A 23953-nucleotide genomic window follows, 5' to 3' on the forward strand; every position below is an offset into this window, starting at 1 on the left:
GTATATGGTAAAGGAAAGTGGTCCAGTTTGATTCTTTTTCATATAATTATCCTTTTTTCTCAACACCATTTTGAAGAAACTGTCTTTTCCTTGTTGTATAGTCTTTCTCCTTTGTTGTACACTAATTGGCCACATGAGTATGGGTTTATTTCTGGACTCTTTGTTCAGTTAATCTGTGTGTCTTTTTTTTCCCCAGTACCTTACTGTTTTGAGTACTTTTTATACATAACTTACAGCTTCGTAGTATAATATAAGCTCAAGTCTGGGAGCATGTTGTCTCCAGCTTTGTTCTTTTCCTCAACATTGCTTTGGCTATTTGGGGTCTTAGGATTATTTGTACTAGTTCTATGAAAAAATTGGTATTTTGCTAGAGATTGCATTGAATCTGTAGATTGCCATGTATAATAAGAACATTTTAATGATATTGATTATTCTAATCCATAAGCACAGAATAACCTGCAATTTATTAGTGTCATTTTCAATTTCTTTCGTCAGTGTCTTATAGTTGTGATACTGCAGGTCTTTCATCTCCTTAATTAAATTAAATTTCATCTCCTAAATTAAATTTATGCCTAGGTATTTCATTCTTTTTGATGCAATCATAGATGAGATTATTTTCTTTGTTTCTTTTACTGATAGTTCGGTATTAGGGTATAGAAATGCAATTGATTTCTGTATATTGATTTTGTATCCTGCAAATTTACTGAATTAATTTATGAGTTTTAATAGGGTTTTGGTGGAGTCTTTATGTTTTCTATATATAGGGAGAGTAACATAGCATTATGTCATCTGCAAATAGTAACAGTTTTATAACATCTTTTCCAATTTGGGTGTATTTTTTTTTCTCATTTAATTGCTATGGCTAGGACTTTCAAAAATATGTTGAATAAAGTGGTGTGAGTAGGCATCCTTGACTTGTTCCTTCTTGATCTTAAGGGGAAAAGCTTTCAGCATTTCACCATTGAATGTGATATTAACTGTGGGTTTGTTATATACGACCTTTGTTATTTTGTGGTATCTTCTTCCCTCTAAACCCATTTTGGTGAGAGTTTTTATTATAAATGGATGTTGAATTTTGTCAAAAGCTTTCTCTGACTCTATCTATATGATTATATGATGTTTAACCTTACATTTGTTATTGTAGTGTATCACATCGATTGATTTATGGCTGTCAGTCCATCCTTGCATCCATGGAATGAAACCCAGTTGATAATGCTGTATGATCCTTCTAATGTATTGTTGAATCCAGGTTGCTAATATTTTGTTGAGGATTTTTGCATCTATGTTATCAAGAATATTGGCCTATAATTTTCTTTTTTTTTTAATGGTTTTCTTATCTGCTTTTCTTGGTATCAAGGAAATCTTCAATTTTTTGGAGTAATTTGAGATGGATAGGTATTAACTCTTCAGATGGCTTTACCTGTGAAGCTATCTGAACCTGGCTTTTTTGTTTTGGGAGTTTTTGTATTACTGACTCAATTTTGTTACAAGTAATGGGCCTGTTTGGATTTTCTATTGTTTCATGATTCAGTCTTGGCAGATTGTATGTTTATAAGAATTTATTAATTTTCTAGGTTGTCTAATATTTTGGCATATAATTGTTCATAATATTCTCTTATGATCTTTTGTATTTCTGTGCTGTTGGTTGTAATTCCTCCTCTTTTACCTCTAATTTTATTTATTTCGTCTCTCGCTTTTTACTGATGAGTCTGGGTAGAGGTTTATCAATTTTGTTTATCTTTTCAATGAACCAACTCAGTTTCAATGATCTTTTCTATTGGCTTTTTAGTATCTATTTCATTTATTTCTGCTCTGATTTTTATTATTTCCTTCATTCTACTAACTTTTGGCTTTGTTTTACTTTTTGTAGTTTCTTTAAATGTGCATTTAAATTATTTGTTTGAGAGTTTCCTTATTTCTTGAAGTAGGCCTTTATAGGTATGAACTTCCCAGTTAGAACTGCTTTTGCTGTATCCCATAGATTTTGAACAGTTGTGTTTCATTTTTATCTGTCCCGGGTATTTTTTGATTTCCCATATGATTTCTTTGTTGACTTACTGGTTGTTTAGTAGCATGCTGTTTAGTCTCTACATGTTGGTATTTTTCCAGTTTTCTTCTCGTAGTTGAATTCTAGTTTCATACCATTGTGGTCATAAAAGATGCTTGATATTATTATCAATGTTGTTACATTTATTGATTTGATTTGTGGCCTAATTTGTTATCTATCTTGGAGAATGTTCCCTGTGCATTTGAAAAGAATGTGTATTTTGCTGCTTTTGGGTGGCATATTCAGTATATATCTATTACTGTCTAGTATCTAATACTATCTAGTATTGTAATTGGGGTATTAATGTCTCTTACTAGTAATTGTATTGCTATTTCTCCTTTCACTTTGTTAATATTTACTTTATATATTTAAGTGCTCCTATGTTGGGTGCATAAATATTTACAAATATTATATTTTCTTGTTGGATTGACTCCTTTATTGTTACATAAAGGCCTTCTTTATCTTTTGTTACAGTCTTTGTTTTAAAGTCTATTATGTCTGATATGAGTATTGCTACCACAGCTTTTCTTTTCTTTTCTTTTTCCATTTGTATGGAATTTTTTTTTCCATACATTCACTTTCAGTATGCATATCTTTAGATCTGAGGTAAGTCACTTATAGGCAGCATAGAGATGGGGTCTTTTTTTATCCATTTATTTATCCTATATCTTTTGTTTGGAGCATTTAGTCCCTTTACATTTAATGTAATTATTGACAGTTTTGTACTTATTGCCATCTTCTTAATTGTTTTCTGGTTGTTTTGTGGTTATTTTCTGTTCCTGTCTTTTTCTCTTGGTTTCTTCCCTGTGGTTTGATGAATTCATTTGGTGCTGTGCTTGATTCTTGTCTTTATTTTTTGTATATCCATTGTTGGTTTTTGGTTTTTGGTTATCATATGGGGTATGTGTGTGTATATATGTATGTATATATACTTTTTAAAGCTGATTGTTGCATAAGTTCAAAGGCATGCTAAAAGCACTATTTTTTACACTGTCATGTTTTATGTTTTTGTTGTTATATTTTACATCTTTCTACTTTTTGCATCCCTTAACTACTTATGGTAGTTATAATTTATTTTCTTACTTTTTTCTTTTAACTTTCATACTAGCTTTTTACGTGGCTTATCCACAGCTTTTACTATATATTTGCCCTTATCAGTGAGATTTTTTTCTTTCATATATTTTCTTATTTCCAGCTGTGGCACTTAATTTTTGGCTTAAAAAGATCCACTAACATTTCTTATAAGGTCAATTTAGTGGTGACGAATTTCTGTAGTTTTTGCTTGGGTTGGAAAACTCTTTACCTCTCCTGAAATTCTAAATGATAATCTTGCCTAATAAAATATTCTAAGTAGCATTTTTTTTTCCCTTTCATCACTTTAGATATACCCTGCCAATTCCTCTTGTCCTGTAAAGTTACTGCTGAAAAATCAGCTGATAGTCTTATGAGGTCTCCTTTTGTATATAATTACTTGTTTTTCTCTTGCTGCTTTAAATATAGTCTCTTTATATTTAACTCTTGCTATTTTAATCATTATATGTTTAAGTGTAGGCCTTTAGGTCTTCAACTTGTTTGAGACTCTCTGTGCTTCCTGGACCTGTAGGCCTGTTTCCTTTCCCATGTTAGGAAAGTTTCTTGTCATTGTTTTTTCAAATAAGTTTTCAGTCCCTTTATCTCCTTCTTGTCCTTCTGGATCCCTATAGTGCAAATGTTAGTATACTTGACCTTATTCCAGCAATCCCTTTAATTATACTTATTGTAAAAAAATCTTTCTGTTTTTGCTCTTCTGATTTGATGATCTCCACTCGTGTATCTTCCAGATTGTTATTTCATTCTTCTGTATCATCTAATCCTCTGGTGATTCCTTCTATTGTACTTTTTATATCATATCTTGTATTTTCCTGACTGGTTCTTTTTACATTTTCTAAGTCTTTGTTGAAATTCTTTCTGAGTTTCTCCATTCTTCTCCCAAGTTTGGTGAGCTTCCTTATGACTGTTTCTTTGAACTATGTCAGGTAAATTACTTATCTCCACTTGATTAAGGTTTGTTTCCTGTGGTTTTATTTGACTTTTTCATTTGTATCATACTCCCCTATCTCCTAATTTTCTTTAACTTTTCATTATGAATTAGGTAAAATTGCTACTTCTCTTGGTCTTGAAGGAGTGGCTTTGTGTAAAATGCTTGCACTTGGAAATTTTGTCAGGCCAGCTGGAGCCATAGCAGACCCTGGCTGGGGTCAGTTCCTGGGCCAAGGCAACCTTGGTGATGTGGCTGTGGCAGACATGAGCCAAGAGGAGTCCCAGGGGAACTCAAACAATGGTGCTTCCTGGTGCTTCTGACACTGGAGAGAACTCCAGCAATTATCTGCCTGTTTGGGAGAATCCCTAGGGTTAGTAAATCCATTTACTTCCTGTATAGTCTTGGTGCCCTTTAAACTACTTATTTTTCACTGTGTCCCTGGGTGGGCAAGTCTTTGCTTAGGCCCTGCAGCAATAACTTTTCCTATTACAGATTGCCACATAGAAGATAGGGTTCCCATGGATACTGTTTCCCCATCTTTTCTGCCTTTTTCTATCTGGTCTTCCTATGTGTACTACCTGTAAAATCAATCCTTGGGTTTTCTTCAGGAGAAATTGATCTATACCTAGGTATAGGCTCATTTCATCTGTTGGAGGAGGTAACCTCGAACACTTTCTACATCACCACCTTGGGCCACTCCTCAAAGTACAGTTTATTTCAAATTCTTGCCATGTTCCTCAAACCAGCCAGCTGGAGTTCTACTACTTGGAGACATTTAGGGAGCAAGGATGTTGGAGCCTCCTAGTATACTACATGGAACATATGGCCTCCCTGGTCACAATAACAAGGGAGAAAACAGATGGATGCTTTTCTCTACTGCCCTTGGTATGACACATGTCCCTAACAAAACAGACCAGTAGCCCAAGCGAACAATGCCCTGGCCTATCTCTAAGTGTGCTAGAAAATAAATGGAGCAGACATAGCAACAAAGGGAAAAGAGCTATGGGTTACTTATGGCTCTGAATATATAATTGGCTACTGGTAGGATTCTGGGCTGGTCACATAACTCCCCTCAACTCAGCTTCTTCATCTGTAAAATGGGAGAAAAAAAATGAATGATCTTTATGGTCCTCTTCAACTCTAAAGTTCAGTGACATAAATATGTAAACAAATAGACAACAATATGTAAACAAATGAACATGATTCTGTTCCAATAAGACTTCATTTGCAAAAACAGGAAATAGACCAGATTTGGCTCATATACCGTGGTTTACCAACCCTTGGTCTAGAGAAGTCCCTGTTGGAGAAGTGACACTTTTTTTTTCTTCCTCCACTGTTTAATATATACTCAGAAAGGATTTAGTATGTTAAAATTAAAATTTTCATATGTAATAGAAATGAGATGTGGGGAAATTCTCAAAGAGGATTTGTACACTCTTCTGCACTTCTTATATTTTCTTTCTAGGACTTCTAATGATGTAACTTTCAGGTTAAAAGTGTATAGGCATGCCTCATTTTATTGCATTCCACTTTATTGCACGTTTCAGATTTGCATTTTTACAAATTGAAGGTTTGTGACAACCCTGACACAAACCCTACCAGTTTTATTGTGTTAGTGAAAACACATGTAATATAATTTTACAAGTCTAGAGAGCCTAAGATTATGGCAGAGAAGATGATTTTATATAAAACTTGTAAAAGTAAGCTGGGGGCTCAGAGAAAGTTTATATATACAATAAAAGTCTATGATCTTAAGAAAAATAATTTATCAAAGTGATGAGCTCAGATGTCTAAGTTTATGGGTGGAAATGCCCATCTCAAGAGTAGGGTCCTACAGATAGAGCAGAAGGTCTATGCTTCTTCTATCTCTGAAAATCAAGGCTATATCCAAATGAGTAGATCAAAACTTGAAGAAAGCCACACTAATATTTAGCAATTAATGACCACTTCTACCACAGGAATCCAAGTTTCATAGATTGTCTGTGACATATCTTTCCAAAGACTTATACAGCTAATCCAAAATTCCCTGCACCATTTGAGTGAACAAGCTTTTTCCTTCACCAGAGATAGTGAAGTCAAGAATCATAAATGGGTTGTATGCCCTCTTCCACATACATATTTTTCCTACTCTATTCTCCAGATAAGAAGAATTAGGAGGTGTATCAAAGCTTAAGTAATTCCTAAGCCAAAACCTTTGTTCTCAATTTGACCTTATAGATCCTTGGGACAAATGTCCTTCTTACACTATATATTGTCTTTGTTGTCTAATTACTTTATAGTAGTTAATAGCATGGATTATAATTTACACAAAGCACCATGGCATTTTAACACTTTTCTTGTTTCATTTTCTACCACAGTACACTGGAAATTAAAAAATAAATAAATAAAACAATTGTAGAGAGAAGAAAGGTTATTATTCTTATCACACAAACTGTCCTTCATCAAAACTGGTGTTAGCAGGGTGTGGCCTAATTTCTAATTCTTACCTAGCTTGGAACCTGAGTCAGTTTGGTTAAGAAAAACAAACAAAAAAACCCTCTGTATCTTCTTTGAAGTTGGTCTGCCCCTTCTTTCAAGAAGAGATACATGATGTATAAGTCTGAGTCTAATCAGGACACAAACTACAGAGTTATTTAAAAGGGATATATAAATGATTATTTTATGGGAGAAGATTAATTACTAAGATATAAAGATTTATATCTAAAATCCACAACAACATCTGAGGAAGCATACCTGAGGGAGAACAAACTTAAAAAGGGAAGCCTTCTCTTCTCAAAGCTGGACTTAGAACCTCATGGAAGAAGGTGTGGGGATGCCAGTGGATGGCTCAGATATTTTCTGGGTTTCATGAGCCAGAGCTGGTCTGCTATAGTCAGTCAAGTAGGAAATAACCCTCTAGGGTACAAGCAAGCCAAGGGTGAGTCCACAGTCACCTAGAATTAACTGGTGCACATGTGAGAAATGGAGTTGTCAGTGTCTGCTTTGGGAAGACTAGGGAAGGAAGGTGGTCACTGAATCCAGACTTGGGGACGTCTATGGTTGTTGAGGAACTGTGTTCTTTGGGCATGCATCTGGGACAGGTCACCACTAGATGTCGCCAAATAACTGCACCTCTGACTGTGCAGCAGGAATAGAAAATTAATTACTTAATTAATTAAAAAACTCCACAACACATCATAATGAGAAATAAAAAACCCTTCCTTCTTCCATATCTTCCAGTACACTTTGTAGATAAAGCTTATCACTGTGCTTATTGTAAAGAAGAAGTGCTTAAAGAGTCCAGTACATTTTTATAGACAAGATGCTGAAAGGTGAATTTTGAGAGGCAATAAATCAATAATTGGTATACATGGATAGGCCAACCATTGTCTTTCTCAGTCCAAATCATTGTATACCTGAACTTTGAACAATATGAAAGGTGAGGCACTGACCTTCTACAGTTGAAAATCTGCATAATTAACAGTCAGCCCTCCAAATATGCAGTTCCTCCATTTGGGAGGTCCCACATCCATGAGTCAACCAACATGCAATACTGTAGTATTTACTTTGGGAAAAAAAATCTATCTATAATGGACCCATGCCATTCAAACCCATGTTGTTCAAGGTAAATTGTACTTAACAAATATTCCATCAATATGAGGAAAATTGTACATTAATACCTTAATTTTAAATAATTCAGAGTTTATAGCTTTTCTCTCTACAAAGATATTTTATATGAAGTTGGAGCATTTGTATCAGGAACTGTTGACTAGATGTCATGCTAAATTTATAAACTGGCCCAGATTATTTTTAATGTAATCTTCCAAAAATTGTTTAGTATCTTCCAGCTAGTTTTTCTCTTTCCAAATAAATTATTTATTTCTAGTATACACATTGTAACCCAGTAAAAGAAGAATCTCACATCCCAACATTCATATAGGAAGAATAAAACTGATGAGATAAATTATTGTAGGGTTTTCTCTGTTTTATAACACATAGCTGTGACTGGAAGGTTAATGAATAGAATGAAAATTGGAACAATTATTTTTTGATTGATTAATATAATAATGACCTACATACTTATTGTGTTTATATAATATTGTAGGTAGGTTTTAAAATGAAGGATAGAGAGGCAAGTTACATCAGCAAGTTGGTAGAATAGGAGTTTCTAGTGCTCATTCCCTTGAGGAAACATCAATTTGAACAACTATCCATGTACAAATATACCTTCACAAGAGCTATGAATTCCAGGAAAGATTGCAGGGAGAAGCACAGAAGTAAGAGAAGGCACATTGAAGAGGGTAGGAAAGACAATTTCACATGACCCACTTTCTCCCCACCCCCTGCATGGAGAGAGACACTTTCCCTCTAGGGGGGAAAGTAAAGTGAACAACCAACTTTATTGTAGACCCCATCACAGAGCTGCATCAGTGCGAGGCCAGACTCTGTGGTCTTAGGCTCCAAGGGGCACCCACGGGCCCAGACTCCTGGACCATCCCTGCATCAGATTAGACTCCAGACTTCAGTCTGGGCCAACCCAGTGTCATGATGGCATCTAAAGACCCATTAACCAGGTTTATCCCAGGAGTCCCTGGTACCTGGTCAGCCCCCAGTGACACAGGATCCAGGCCTGCCCATATAGACCCAGGTCCCAGTCCCACCACCTTGGACTCAAGTGCCAGGCCCACCCATAGGTCCAAAACCCAGGCCTTCTCCAATGGACCCAGGTGCCAGTCTTGCCTCCATGGACTAAGGCACCATAAAAAACAACAAATAGAAATTCTAGAGTTGAAGAGCTCAGGGATCAAGCTAAATAATTCAGTAGAAAACTTAGACAACAGATGCAAACAAAACAAACAGAAACAGTGAACTTATAGATGAGTCATTTAATATGCACTCAGAGGATCAACAACAACAATAAGAAGAAAGAAATGAAAAAGAAAGAAAAAAAGTGAAGAAATCCTATGTGAATTGAGAGAAATAATCTATGTAATATTAGAACCCCCAGAAAGAAAAGAGAGGGAAAGAGGGCAGAAACTTTTTTTAAATAAATAATGGCTAAGAACTTCCCAAATATAAGAAGAAATCTGTAAATTGAAGTTCATGAAGCTGATATATCTCCCAAAATATTCAGTTTAAAAAGAACCTCTTCATGATGCATTAAAACTGCCTAAAATGAAAGACAAAAATAAATTTTTAAAAACAGCAAGATAAAATAGTTTCTCACATAAAAGGGAGCCCCATAAGGTTATCAACAGATTTATCAGCAAAAACCTTGCAGGCAAGGAAAGAGTAAGATGATATGTTTGATATAGTCGAAATGCTGGGGAAATAAACAAAACAAACAAAGAAACAAAAACAACCCTGCCAACCAATAATAGTTTGCTCTACAAAGATGTTCTTCAGAAATGAAGAAGAAATTAACACTTTTATGAGGGGAAATAAAAAGTGAAGGGAGATTGCAACCACTAGACATGGCTTACAAGAAATGCCAAAGAGAGTTCTTCAAGTTGAAATAATTTGAAAACTTACAAAAGTATAAAACTCACTGTTAAGGTGAGAATATTGTCAAATTCAGAATACCGTAATACTGCACTGGTGGTACGTAAATCACTTTTAACTCTGGTATAAAAATTAAAATGCAAAAGTATTAAAAATAACTATAGCTACATTGTGTTAATAAATACATCATATATAAAAGATATAAATTTTGACATAACACATATAACAAAAATGTGGGAAGAGGAGAAGTTAAAGTGTAAAGTGTTTCTATACAATTCAAGTTAAGTTGTTGCCAGCTTAAAATAGAATGTAATATTTATAAGATGTTTTATGTAGGCCTTATAGCAACCACAAATATAAGGATGAGTCAAAAATTATCTGCACTCTGGCTGTAGAATTTATAGAAGATTTAGTATAACCAAGTGAAGAGAAGTTTTGACTCACCCTCATAAAACACCTGTGCTGAAAGAAAAAACAAACAAACAAAACTGCTAATGAAGAATACTATATTCAGCAAAACTGACTTTCAAAATGAAGGAGAAATAAAGAGTTCCTTAGAGGAACTAAAGCTGATGGAGTTCATTATCACTAGACCTACCTTAGAAGAAAAGTAAAAGTGAGTCCTTCCAGTTGAGATAAAAGGACACTAGATAGCAAAAGAAAACCATATGAAAATATAAAGCTGACTGATATATGTAAATATATAGACAAATACAGCATAGTGTAATTGTGTAACGGTGGTACATAAATCACTTTAACTCATATAGAATTTAAAAGACAAAAGTATTAAAAGTGACTATAACTATAAAATTGTATTATAATTTAAATATTAAAGATATATAAATATAAATGGGTATATGAAATGTAAATATAAAATGTGTTTTCACATCAATGATATAAAGTATGTGTGCAAGGAACAGTAAGAGTAGATTTTTTGTGTACAAATGAGATAAAGTTATCAATTAAAAATACAGTGTTATAAGTATTATAAACTTTAAGCAAGCCATGTCATAACAATAATGAAAATACCTATAGAAAATACACACAGAATAAAATAGAACAGAATCAAAGCATGTCAGTGCAAAAACAAAAACAAACAAAAAAAGCAATACAACACAAAGAAAGAGCAAGAATGGAAAAGAAAGACAAAAAAACTATAAGTAGGAAAAAAATGAAGAAAATGGCAGTAGTATGTCTTTACCTATAGGTAATTAATTTGAAGGTAAATGGATTAAAATCTCTAATCAAAGGACCTGAAATGACTGAATGGATAAATAAACAGTATCCAACTATATACTGTCTAAAAGAGATTCATTCATAATAAAGTTCATATACAAAAAGCTCACAGCTATCTGCATAGTCAATGGTGAAAAACTGAAAGTTTTTCCACTAACACCTGGAACAAGGGGTGGATTTCCTCTCTTTCCACTTCTAGTTAACATGGTACTGGAATTAGCAATTAGGCAAGGAAAAAAAAAAAAAAAAAGAAGGCACCCAAATTGGAAAGGAAGATGTGAAATTATCTCTGATTGTGGATGACATGACCTTATACATAGAAAACATTACAAAATATTGCACACACACACACACATGCCCACACACACACCTTTTAGAACTAATAAACAAAATTAGTAAAGATGTAGGATACAAAATCAACATAAATATATCATTTGCCATTCTTTACAAACTATCTGAAAAAGACATTAGGAAATCAATAGCATCAAAAAAAAAAAAAAATACTAGGGGATAAACTTAACCAAAATGATGAAAGACTTATACACTGAAAACTACAAAACATTGCTGAAAGAAAATAAATGACAGAAATAAACGAAAAGATATCCCATGTTCCTGGATTAGAAAACTTAATATTATTAAGATGTCTATACTACCCAAAGTATTCTTCAGGTTCAATGCAATCCCTGTCAAAATTCTAATGATACATTTTGCACAAATTTAAATATTCTAATATTTATATGGAATAAAGCATCCCAAATAACCAAAACAATCTTGAGAAGGAAGAACAAATTGAGACCTCACAATTCTTTACTTGAAGACATGTTGCCATACTACAGTAATCAAAACAGTATGGTCCCAGAATAAAGGCAGGCACATAGACCAATGGAACAGTAATAAAGCCCAGAAATAAATCCTGCCATATACTTTCAAATGATCTTTGACACAGGTGCCAAGACCACACAAAGTTGAAAGGAGTTTTCCTCCAACAAATGTGTTGGTAAAACTAGATATTCAAGTGCAAAATAATTACATTGTATCCTTAATTTACACCACACACAAAAATCAACACAAGGGGATTAAAAATTTAAACATAAGACCTGAAATTATTAAACTCTTAGAAGAAAACATAGAGGAATTTCTTCAGGACATTTGTTTAGGCAATTATTTCTTGGACATCAAACATACAATCAACTAAAGCCAAAATAGAAAAATGAAACTACATCAAATGAAAAAGCTTCATGCAGGAAGGGAAACAATAAACAGAGTGAAAAGGCAACCTATGGAATGGTGGAAAATGTTTGCAAATTGTGATTCTTACAAGGGGCTAATATTCAAAATACATAAGGAATTCTAACAACTCAATAACAAACACCAACAATGGCTACAAATAACCTGGTTTAAAAATGAGTTAAGGACTTAAGTCGACATCTCTCTAAAGAAGATATATAAATGGCAAATGGGCAACAGGCCTATGAAGACATGCTCAGCATCACTAACCATCCCAAAATGCAAATCAAAACCATGGTGAAATATAACTTCACACCTGTTAGGATGGCTATCATCAAAAAGACAAGAGATAACACATGTTGGTGAAGGTGTGGAGAAATTAGAACACTTGTACACTGTTGATGGGAATGTAAAATTGTGAAGCTGCTGTGGACAATAGTATGGAGATTCCCACCAAAAATACAAATAGAACTATTAAAAGAGTCAGCAATCCCACTTCTGAGTATTTACCTAAAAGAACCAGAGATATTTAGGCTCCCATGTTTATTGTATCATTGTTCACAAGAGCTAAGAGTTAGTAACAATGTATATCATCGACAGGTGAGTGAATAAAGAAAATGTGTCATACACATAAAGTACACATAAAATGGAATATTATTTGTTTTTAAAAAGGGAGGAAGTCCTGCAATATGCTACAACATGGATGAATCTTAAGGACTTATGCTAAGTGAAATAAACTCCTTACAGAACAAGAAATATGTCGATTCCACTTAGATATCTAAAGTAGTTGAAATTACAGAAGCAGAAAGCAGAATAGTGGTTGCTAGGACTTGTTGGGAGGGAGTAACAGGAGGTTGATGTGCAAATGGGTATAGGCTTTCACTCAGGCAGGGTAAAAAAGTTCTAGTGCACAATGCAAGCATAGTTAACAATATTGTACTGTACACTCACAATTTGTTCACAGGGCAGATTTTATAATTATTTACCACAATAAAAATAAACAGCATATAATTGTGTTAAAACAATAAATTACTTAGAAAAACATTGAACAAAAGATGCAGAAAGCCTTTACAACAGAAACTACAAAAGGTAGCTCAGGGAAATTAAAATAAGATCTTAGGAACTGGAGAAAAATGCTATATGTTGGAAGATTCAATGGTATTAAGATGTCAATTTCCCCTAAGTTTATCTAGATAGTTGATACAATTACAATTGAAATTTTAGTGCTAATTTGAAAGATTATCTACATATCAAGGTAAGTGTAAAGTATAGTGTGCATATAAATTTTTCTGTGTATATTTATATTTAAATATTAAATAAATTTTTAAAACTCAAGAATGACATAAATAAAACTTGTATCTGTTGAGTTGTACTAGTTGTATAGGATATAGCAATGGGATTGAAGCATTGTACTATCATTTCTTTTCATAATTTTTAAATTTTGAGACATTTGAACATATTCAAATATTAATTTAGAATACTAATTATATTCTATAATTCTAAAGATACTAGTTGTATCTCTACAAAAATGCTAGTATTAGAGAAATATGGACATACGTATTGTTCTATCTCAAGGAATTAAGTAATGAAAGTTATGAAAGATGTTGGTTCAAGTTTAGGGGGAAATTACTTAGGAGTTTGTTTCAGTAGTAAAAGAACTTAAGTTATATAAGATGTTAAGAAATGGGCACTCCTTCAAATCCAGTTGGAGAAAATAAAGTTTGAGAATAGCAATATCTCAGTCAGTGAAGCAGGAAGGGTACAGAGTTTCAAATTTGGTTAGAGAAAGTAACTGGATTAGAAAAGCTTCTTGTGTCTCAGGAAACATACTGCAGGAGGGAGAGTGCTCTTTCAGAATTAGTTGAGGAAAAAATGCCAATCTAGGAAAAACAAAGAAGCCACGATGGCACTGTGCAGGCATCTCAGAACAACCAAATAATTCAGGTCAGAGAGAAGTATTCAGATTCTGTTCTAGATGTTAATTTGCAGTGCAAACAATTTGTATTTTGTCTGTCTAGACAGCAGTGCCATCAGGACAACTAGGCTTCTGTGTTGTTTTCAATTACTTTCCTTGGAAGATAGTTTGTGGCTAATTTATTTGCTGAGATTTTAAAGCAGCACTATCCAATATACTGTTACTAGTTATGTGTGGCTATTTAAATTAATTAAAATGAAGCAAAATTAAAAATTCAGTTCCTCACTTGCACTAGCCACATTTTAAGTGCTCAGTAGCTTCATGTGGCTAGTGGCTGTTGCATCGGACAGCACAAATGTGGAAGATTTTCTTCAATGCAGAATGTTCTGTTGGACTCTAGCTATTCTGAAGAACCAATCCTATACATGAGATTGAAGTAGTTAGTAGGAGTCTCAAGTCATGCTGAAACTGTTAAACAGTTTCAGCGTGACCTGAAGCCCTCTTTTCCCTTAGCAGATACCCTCATATAGTCCTTATTGAATGACCAATGCCCTTCCACTTGAGATTTTCTTTACTATAGTAGTTCTCAACTTTAGATGCCCATTAGAATGACATGGGGAGATTGAAAAAAATTCTAACTCTGGTTTATCCATGGAGATGGGTCTAACACAGTGCCCAGGAATTAGTAGTCTTAAAAATCTCCTCATATGGTTCTAGTATGCAGCCAGGATTGAAGGTCATTTTTAGAGATGCACATAGGCCCATCCCAGACCCCCTGAATCTGAAACACTGGGGACAGGGATCCAGCAATCTGTATTTTCCTGTACAAGCTCCAGGGGATTCTGGTGCACAGTTAATAATCATTGCTTTTTTACTTCCTTTGCTATCCAAAAATATCTGTGCTTTAACTTTCTCTTCAGCATGTATACATGACTTTGAGGAAACACTGTTCTTCATACTTGTCCATGCAAATCTCATTTAGCTGCCTTTTTAATTACATCTTCTTCCCACTTATACAATCCTTTTTTAAAAACTCTGATTAGGCCTATTGATTTTTATTTTGTTTTCTCTCCCAAATTATATTATTGGATATCAAAAGATATAGATATATTTTAAATATCCAATAATATAAATATATTTTATATGTTTTGTCATCTTTTTAAAAAATTCTGTATTTTAGATTTTACAATTTGTCATATATATAAATATATATGTATATTTAATTTATTTTCTTGGTTTTCTGATATCTTGACTGAGAAGTTTTCATGTTTACAGAGTCAGCTCTGCTAATCTTCCCCATAATAGTGTCTTCGATCTCCCTTTACTAAAACTGATGCATCTGAACCTTAAGAGTGTACATGTGGTCCTCAAAATTATATTATGCTTTTTTAAATTTATTTTTTATCACATCTATCAATCATATTTAATACATATTGAGTTATCAAGAGCAACAATTATATTTAAACATTTAATCTACTTGAAATTTATTTTTATATATAGTGAAGGTAGAGTTCTGGCCTTATTTTTTCTTCATTGGCTAGTTATTTGTGCCAGCGTCATCCATTAAATTAATTATCCTTTTCCAAATTAAATGAAATAACTTTGTTGCTGTATACTACATTTACATATATACTAAAACATAGTTTTGGAACTCAATATTTGTTGATATATTTTCTCTTTCTAAGGTTGTGTTTTAATCATTTAATTAAAGAGACTTTATAATGTATTTTATTACTGGCTGACAAATTACCCTTCCCATTTTTTTTTTGACGTTCCAAATTTTATTGGCTATTGTCTGTGATTTGTGTACTTATGTGAACTTTGCTCTGATTTTATCTTCATCACCCCAGAAAGCCCATTAAAATGTAATTAAATTTATATATTAATTTTGAGAGTATAACATTCCAAGGATGTCATGTTTTTTAATTTGTTCAGATCTAATGTTATATCATTCAATAATATTTTATTGTCATAATTCAAGTGAGAGACAACAGACTCAATTTTGGGTCCAGCACCTATTTTCTTACAAGCCCCAGAGCCTTCCAGGACCTCTCTGGTCCCATCACAGACCACCAAAACATTGAACTAAACGAATACACTGTCAGATATTTCCCCAACAAAGATGGGTTTATTCGGGAATTGAAATTTGGGGTCTGCCACCACGGTGAGACATGTGTAAATTCTCACATGACAAAGGAAGTAGAACACCTCTATAGAGAGAAAGAGGACATTGGGAGGGCTTTAGTGAGCAACGAGTCCACGGCTTTTCCTTGGCTGAGTCCTTACCAGTGAAGGAGTCTTTCCTCTTCCCGTTGGGCTCTGATATCATCACAGTGTGTGAGAGCTCCCTCTCCTGGTTTCCCAACTCTAATTAAGGTTTCTGTTTATTAAATTTTTTACATCCTCTACTCTTTTGGGTTCTTAGCTGAGATAGTCCTGTAATAAAAAAGACAGGTTAACAGGAGAAAAACAAACAAATTTAATAGTATGTATACCTCTTGTGTACATGGAAAAGGCCCAGGAAAACTGAGTATCTCCCCAAAATGGCCCAAATTACCACCTAAGTGACATCTCCAGCTAAAGACAAAAGGTGTTTGGTGATGGTGGGCACTGGGGGTGGGGGGTGTGGCAGTTATAAGAGGTTACTAGGAAACACACAGTAGAAGAGGGTAAGGTTGTCATGCAGTTTTAAATCCTTGCCTTTTTCATTGATAAGCATTTCTATAGATTTAGAGTCATCCTTCTCTTTTTGGTACAGAGAGGGAGAAACCCTTAAAAATGGAGATTTTTCTTACAAATGCAAACATTTCTTATAAAAGGGTAACTTCTACTTGGCTTTCAGAACTTCTCTCATGTCTGCCCCTTTTTAAAAGAATCAGCCTAAAGCACTCCTTATGCCAAAAAGCAAATCTTAGGTTTAACACTTCTCCCCTTCATATTTCCAGAGTATTTTGTGTTCAATCATTTTTGATATTCAGCTGGATTTGATTTTCCACAACTTTTTAAAAAATGCTTATTTCCACATTCATGAATAAAATCTTTGTGTGATGTTCATCTATATCCTTTATCTGAAACAAGTTGTGCTAAATTCATACTCTTTCATCTGAATTAAGTTGAATTGCAAAGTATATTTCCAAAAATATTTTGAAATACTCATCATTTGACAATGTTTATAGAGCTTCTCTATTCTATTCTCTTTTTTTGGATCATTTTTTATAATTTAAATTTAGCTATATATTTATATTGAATGGTACTTTAAAATTTGTTGCCATACATTTGTGTTTAACTAACTCCTATGATCATTTTACATTTTTATATCTCTTATTGAGTTTTTTTAGTTCCATTTTATATAGTTAATCTCCTCCATTTTAAAACATCTTAATCCTAAGGAATTCACCTATTGATATTTTAAAATAACTAGGTGTTAGATTTATTGTCACTGCACTAAAAATGTCTGAAATTTCAGCTTTTATTGTTTTTCTCTTCATATGTCTTATGATTGATTTTCCTGTTCATTATTTCATTTCTCAACAAGTAATATGTCCTTTACTTTCTATGTTTAATTTCTTTAGTATTGAAGGCAATTAAGATATTTGAAAACACAGTCATCTGTATTCCATTGGATTTTATTTATAATATTCTTCATTTTATTGTTTTCTAAGTAGATGGTACTGTAACCATGTAGAGCTAAATCAGACTCCATTTTAGATCTGTTTCTATGACTTTAACCTTTGTTTTTTGTTGTTTTTGCTATTATAATCATACATGATGGCCTGCCTCAGTGAACATTGCCCCTCTGCCTGTTTGTTAAACTAAAGTGCCTCTGTTCAGCTTGTTGACAAGAAAAACCTGGCCTCTGTTCACCGATGCCAAATAGAAATACAGAGACAGGCTTTGGAGGAGTAGAAAGGAATCGCTTTATTACTTTGCCAGGCGAAGGGGGAACACAGTGGCTAGGACCTCAAGAACTGTGGCCCCCTCTCTGGGGAATAGGGAGAGGTCTTATACTTGGGGCTTGTGGTCAGGGGTAGGCGATAAGTATCAAGGCAGTAACAGTCTTGCATTCTTCTGATGGGTTGGTGGTGAAGTAAGTGGGAGTCAGCATCATCAACCTTCAGGTCCAACTGATCTGGGGTCTACATGCTTGTGGGCAGCATACCATCATTAATCATTAAATTCTTGTACCTGGAAGGGGTTTCAACTTCTGCAAAGTAGCTCAAAAATATTGTTGCCTGTATTCTTGCTGGTAAAACAAGACCTTGCCCCAAGGCTGCTCTTGCCTCTTCCTCCCAGGGCTCATGCATCCCTTCCCTTCATTAATTAACAACTGCTTGAACCTGCCCACTGGAACTCAGGAAAGGTCATAGAGGCTGAATGAAGGCTGTTTTCCTGTAATCAAAGAAATAGGGGACACAGAAAGTCTTTGTGCCCAGGAGCCCCACAGGGCCCTGGTCGGTAACAAGCTAACTGGCAGACAATCTGCCCTGCCTATTTGCGTGAATAGCTGAGATTAACATATCCCCTCACAGAGTCTGGTTATTCCCTGAGATCTTTTTTTTTACTTTTTTTAAAAGCTCTTTATTGGAATATAATTGCTTTACACTGTTGTGCCAGTTTTTGAGGTACACCAAAGGGAATAAGCTATATTTATACACATATCCCCATATCCCCTCCCCCCCACGACTCCCTCCCACCCTCCATATCTTGGCCCTCTAAGTCATCACCCATCATCAAGCTTTTCTCCGTGTTATGCAGGAACTTCCCACAAGCTATTTTACATTTAGTAGTGTGTATATGTCAATGCTACGCTCTCACTTCATCCAGCTTCCGATTTCCATCCCCCATCCTGTATCCTCAAGTCTGTTATCTACATCTGCATCCTTATTCTCACCCTGTCACTGGGTTCATCAGTACCATTTTTTTTAAAGATTTCATATATATGAGTTAGCATACAGTATTTCCTTTTTCTTTCTGGCTTACTTGGCTCTGTACAACAGACTCTAGGTCTATCCACATCATAACAAATAACAATTTCATTCTTTTTTATGGCTAATATCCCATTGTATATATGTTCCGCATCTTCTTTATCCATTCATCTGTTGATAGGCATTTAGGTTGCTTCCATGTCCTGGCTATTCTAAATAGCACTGCAATGAACATTAGGGTACATGTTTCTTTTTGGATTATGGTTTTCTCAGGGTATATGACCAGGAATGGGATTGTAGGTTCATATGGTAGTTCTATTTTTAGTTTTTTAAGGAACCTCCAAACTGTTTTCCATAGTGGCTGTACCAACTTACATTCCCACCAACAGTGCAGGGGAGTTCCCTTTTCTCCACAGCCTCTCCAGAATTTATTGTTTCTAGATTTTTTGGTGATGGCCATTCTGACTGGTGTGAGGTGAAAACTCATTGTGGCTTTGACTTGCCTTTCTCTAATGATTAGTGATGTTGAGCATCTTTTCATGTGTTTTCTAGCCATCTGCATGTCTTCTTTGAAGAAATCTCTGCTTAGGTATTCCACCCATTTTGGGATTTGGTTATTTGCTTTTTTGGTATTAAGCTGCATGAGCTGCTTGTATATTTTGGAGATTAATCCTTTGCCCAATATTTTCTCCCATTCTGAGGGTTGTCTTTTTGTCTTGTTTATGGTTTCTTTTGCTGTGCAAAAGCTTTTAAGTTTCATTAGGTCCCATTTGTTTATTTTTTATTTTATTTCCATTATTCTAGGTGGAGGATCAAAAAGGATCTTGCTTTGGTTTATGTCCTAGAGTGTTCTGCCTATGTTTTCCTCTAAGAGTTTTATAGTGTCTGACCTTACATTTAGGTCCTTAATCCATTTTGAGTTTATTTATGTCTATGATGTTAGGAAGTGTTCTAATTTCATTCATTTCTATGTAGCTGTGCAATTTTCCCAGCACCGCTTATTGAAGAGGCTGTCTTTTTTCTATTGTATATTCTTGCCTCCTTTGTCAAAGATAAGGTGCCCATATATGCTTGATCACTGTAACCTTGTAGTATAGTTTGATGTCAGGGAGCCTGATTCCTTCAGCTCTGTCTTTCCTTCTCAAGATTACTTTGGCTATTTGGGGTATTTTGCATTTCCATACAAATCATAAAATTTCTTGCTCTAGTTCTGTGAAAAATGCCATTGGTAATTTGATAGGGATTGCATTCAATCTGTAAATTGTTTTGGGAAGGATAGTCATTTTCACAATATTGATTCTTCCAATCCAAGAACATGGTATGTCCCTCCATCTCTTTGTATTGTCTTTGATTTCTTTCATCAGTGTCTTATAGTTTTCTGCATACAGGTCTTTTGCCTCCTTAGGTAGGTTTATTTCTAGGTATTTTATTCTTTTTGTTGCAATGGTAAATGTGAGAGTTTCCTTAATTTCTCTTTCTGCTTTTTCTTTGTGAGTGTATAGGAATGCAAGAGACTTCTGTACATTAATTTTGTATCCTGCTACTTTACTAAATTCATTTATCAGTGTTAGCAGTTTTCTGGTAGAATCTTTAGGGTTCTGCTATGTATAATATTGTGTCATTTGCAAAGAGCGACGATTTTACTTCTTTTCCAATTTGGATTCCTTTTATTTTGTTTTCTTCTCTGATTGCTGTGGCTAAAACTATGTTGAATAATACTGGTGAAAGTGGGCACTTTTGTCTTGTTCCTGTTCTTAGAGGGAATGGTTTCAGCTTTTCACCATTTAGAAAAATGTTGGCTTTTGGTTTCTCATATACAGGCTGTGTTATGTTGAGGTAACTTCCTTCTATGCCCACTTTCTGAAGAGTTTTTATCATAAATGGATGTTGAACTTTGTCAAAAGCTTTTTCTGCATCTATTGAAATGACCATATGGTTTTTATCTTTCAATTTGTTAATATGATGTATCACATTGATTGATCTGTGTGTGTTGAAGATTCCTTGCATTCCAGGGATACATCCCACTTGATCATGGTGTATGATCTTTTTAACATGCTGTTGGATTCTGTTAGCTAGTATTTTGTTGAGGATTTTTGCATCTATATTCATCAGTGATATTGGCCTGTAATTTTCTTTTTTGTGACATCCTTGCCTGGTTTTGGTATAAGGGTGATGGTGGCCTTGTAGAATGAGTTTGGGAGTGTTCCTGCTTCTGCTATATTTTGGAAGAGTTTGAGAAGGATCAATGTTAGCTCTTCTCTAAATGTTTGATAGAATTCACCTGTGAATCCATCTGGGCCTGGGCTTTTGTTTTGGGGAGATATTTAATCACAGTCTCAATCTCCATACTTGTGATTGGTTTGTTCATATTTTCTATTTCCTCCTGATTCAGTCTTGGAAGATTGAATTTTTCTAAGAATTTATCCATTTTTTTCCAGATTATACAGTTTATAGGCATAGAGTTGCTCGTAGTAGTCTCTCATGATCTTTTGTATGTCTTCAGTGTCCGTTGTTGCTTCTCCTTTTTCATTTCTAATTCTGTTGATTTGTGTCTTCACCCTTTTTTTCCTGATGAGTCTGGCTAATGGTTTATGAAATTTATTTATCTTCTCAAAGAACCAGCTTTTAGTTTTATTGATCTTTGCTATTGTTTCTTTCATTTCTTTTTCATTTATTTCTGATCTGGTCTTTATGATTTCTTTTCTTCTGCTCACTTTGGGATTTTTTTGTTCTTATTTCTCTCATTGTTTTAGGTGTAAGGTTAGTGTGTTTATTTGAAATTTTTCTTTTTTCTTGAGGTAGAATTGTATTGCTATAAACTTCCCTCTTAGAACTGCTTTTATTGCATCCCATAGGTTTTGGGTCATCATGTTTTCATTGTTATTTGTTTCTACTTATTTTTTTGATTTCCTCTTTGATTTCTGCAGTGACTTCTTGATTGTTTAATAGCATCTTGTTTAGCCTCCATGTGTTTGCATTTTTTACATTTTTTTTTCCTCTGATATCTAGTCTCATGGCATTGTGGTCAGAGAAGATGCTTGATACAATTTCAATTTTCTTGTGTTACTGAGGCTTTATTTATGCCCCAAGATGTGGTCTATCCTGTAGAACATTCCATGCACACTTGAGAAGAAAGTGTATTCTGTAGTTTTTGGACAGAATGTCCTACAAATATCAATTAAGTCAAGATGGTCTAATGGCTCATTTAGAGCTTGTGTTTCCTTATTTATTTTCTGTTTGGATGATCTATCCATTGATGTAAGTGGGGTGTTAAAGTCTCCTACAACTATTGTGTTATGCCGATTTCCCCTTTTATGGCTGTTAGCTTTTGCCCCACAACCTGAGATCTTTTGTAAGACTGATGGCTCTTAAACTTTACTTCCTCACAGCCTTTCCCTCTCTATTCTGCTCTTTTTACTCTACTCCCCCACAGCCTCTCCCTCTCTCCATTGATAAGAATTTCTAGAGATCTGTCATTCTTCTCTTCCTGGTAGAGAGGAAACACCATTACAAATGGAGCTTTTCCTTAAAAATGTAAATGTTTCTTACAAAAGGTAACTTGTACTCAGTTCTTAGAGTTTCTTCTGTGTGTGCACTTTCTCTGAAATAACTACCTCAAAATTACCCTTATGTCAAAGAAAAATATTTTTAGGTGGCAAATTCTGCTTCCCTTCAATGCCCAGGCTTAATTTTCATAAAAGTTATGCAAACATAATAATAATAATAATAACAATAAAAATAAAACAAAGGTTTTTTTTTTATTTTCAGGAGATAGTTTATATGTGTACATATGCATATATGTCACATGTGTTTAAGTTTCTTGATGGTATAATTATGCTAATTTGACATTATGTATTATATACTTTCTATAATTTTCTTCATTTTAACGATTGTATTGAAATCTTTCAATAACATTATGATCAAGTTCATGTAATATTACTCCTTAACAATGGAAATAGCTATTTCACTTTTCTCTTAGAATTCAATATATACCTCCTCAAACTATTTGTTTTGCTACTTTGATATTGTGATTTATATGAACTACATATATTTAGTCATTCAGATAACCAAACTATATTTCTCATATACATTTGGTCTTTATCCACAGTTCCTGGCTCACAACTCCCAAAGACTTTGGAATTTCCTGAGTGTTAAGAGCAATGGAGTATCTTTGTTACAATATTTTGTTACTTGCCATCAGTTCCTGAAATGGCTTCAGAGCCAAAGGTGAAATGGGTGTCTTGTTATTCTCAACAAGGACCTTCCCATCACAACTAGGTTTATGTCAATGATGGTGACTTTGGAAAGCACCTAAGGATGGGAGCTGGTTGCCCGAGGAACCAACCGTGAATGAATGGATTTTCATTCCCACCCCCTGATATCCAGGAAGGTTGGGGGCTAAAGATCAAATCAATCACCAATGGCCAATGATTTAACCAATCATGGCTACGTAATGGTCTCCATAAAAACCCCAAAGGAAGAGATTCAGAGAGCTCCCAAACTGAGGAACCAGAATATTTCCACAGACTGTGCTAGGCCCCAAGTTCCACAGGACAGAAGCTCCTGTGTTCTGGACCTCACCCTCTTCATCTTGTTGACCCATATCCTTAATATCCTTTGTAATAAGTTGGCAATGTGCTGGGTAAACAGGTTTCCTGAGTTTTGTGGCCGATCTAGCAATTAATCAAACCCAAAGAAAAAATTGTGGGAGCCTCTGATTATAGGCAGTCAGAAGTAACAACCTGGGCTTGTGCTTGGCGTCTGGAGTGGAGGGCAGTTTTCAGAAGACTGAGCCCTTCACCTGTGGGATCTGATGCTAATTTCAACTAGTGTCAGAACTGAGTTGAATTCTCAGGCATATTGCTGGGGTCCCATAATTGCTTATTGGTGTGGGGAAACCTCTACAGACACATGCTGGAATTGGACTCAGGACAATCCTTGTCTGAACCTAATCTCCTAGTAACCCCTCCACAGATTAAGGTGAGTTTCTTTACCTTTACATCATTAATAGTAATTGTACTTTTGCCTGAAATACCCAGATTTGAGGTCACTTCTACCAGTTACAATCTTTCTGCCTCCAACATAGCACATCTCTAAATGTT

This window comes from Hippopotamus amphibius, chromosome 6 (genome assembly GCF_030028045.1).
Source record: "Hippopotamus amphibius kiboko isolate mHipAmp2 chromosome 6, mHipAmp2.hap2, whole genome shotgun sequence".
NCBI classification, from domain to species: domain Eukaryota; kingdom Metazoa; phylum Chordata; class Mammalia; order Artiodactyla; family Hippopotamidae; genus Hippopotamus; species Hippopotamus amphibius.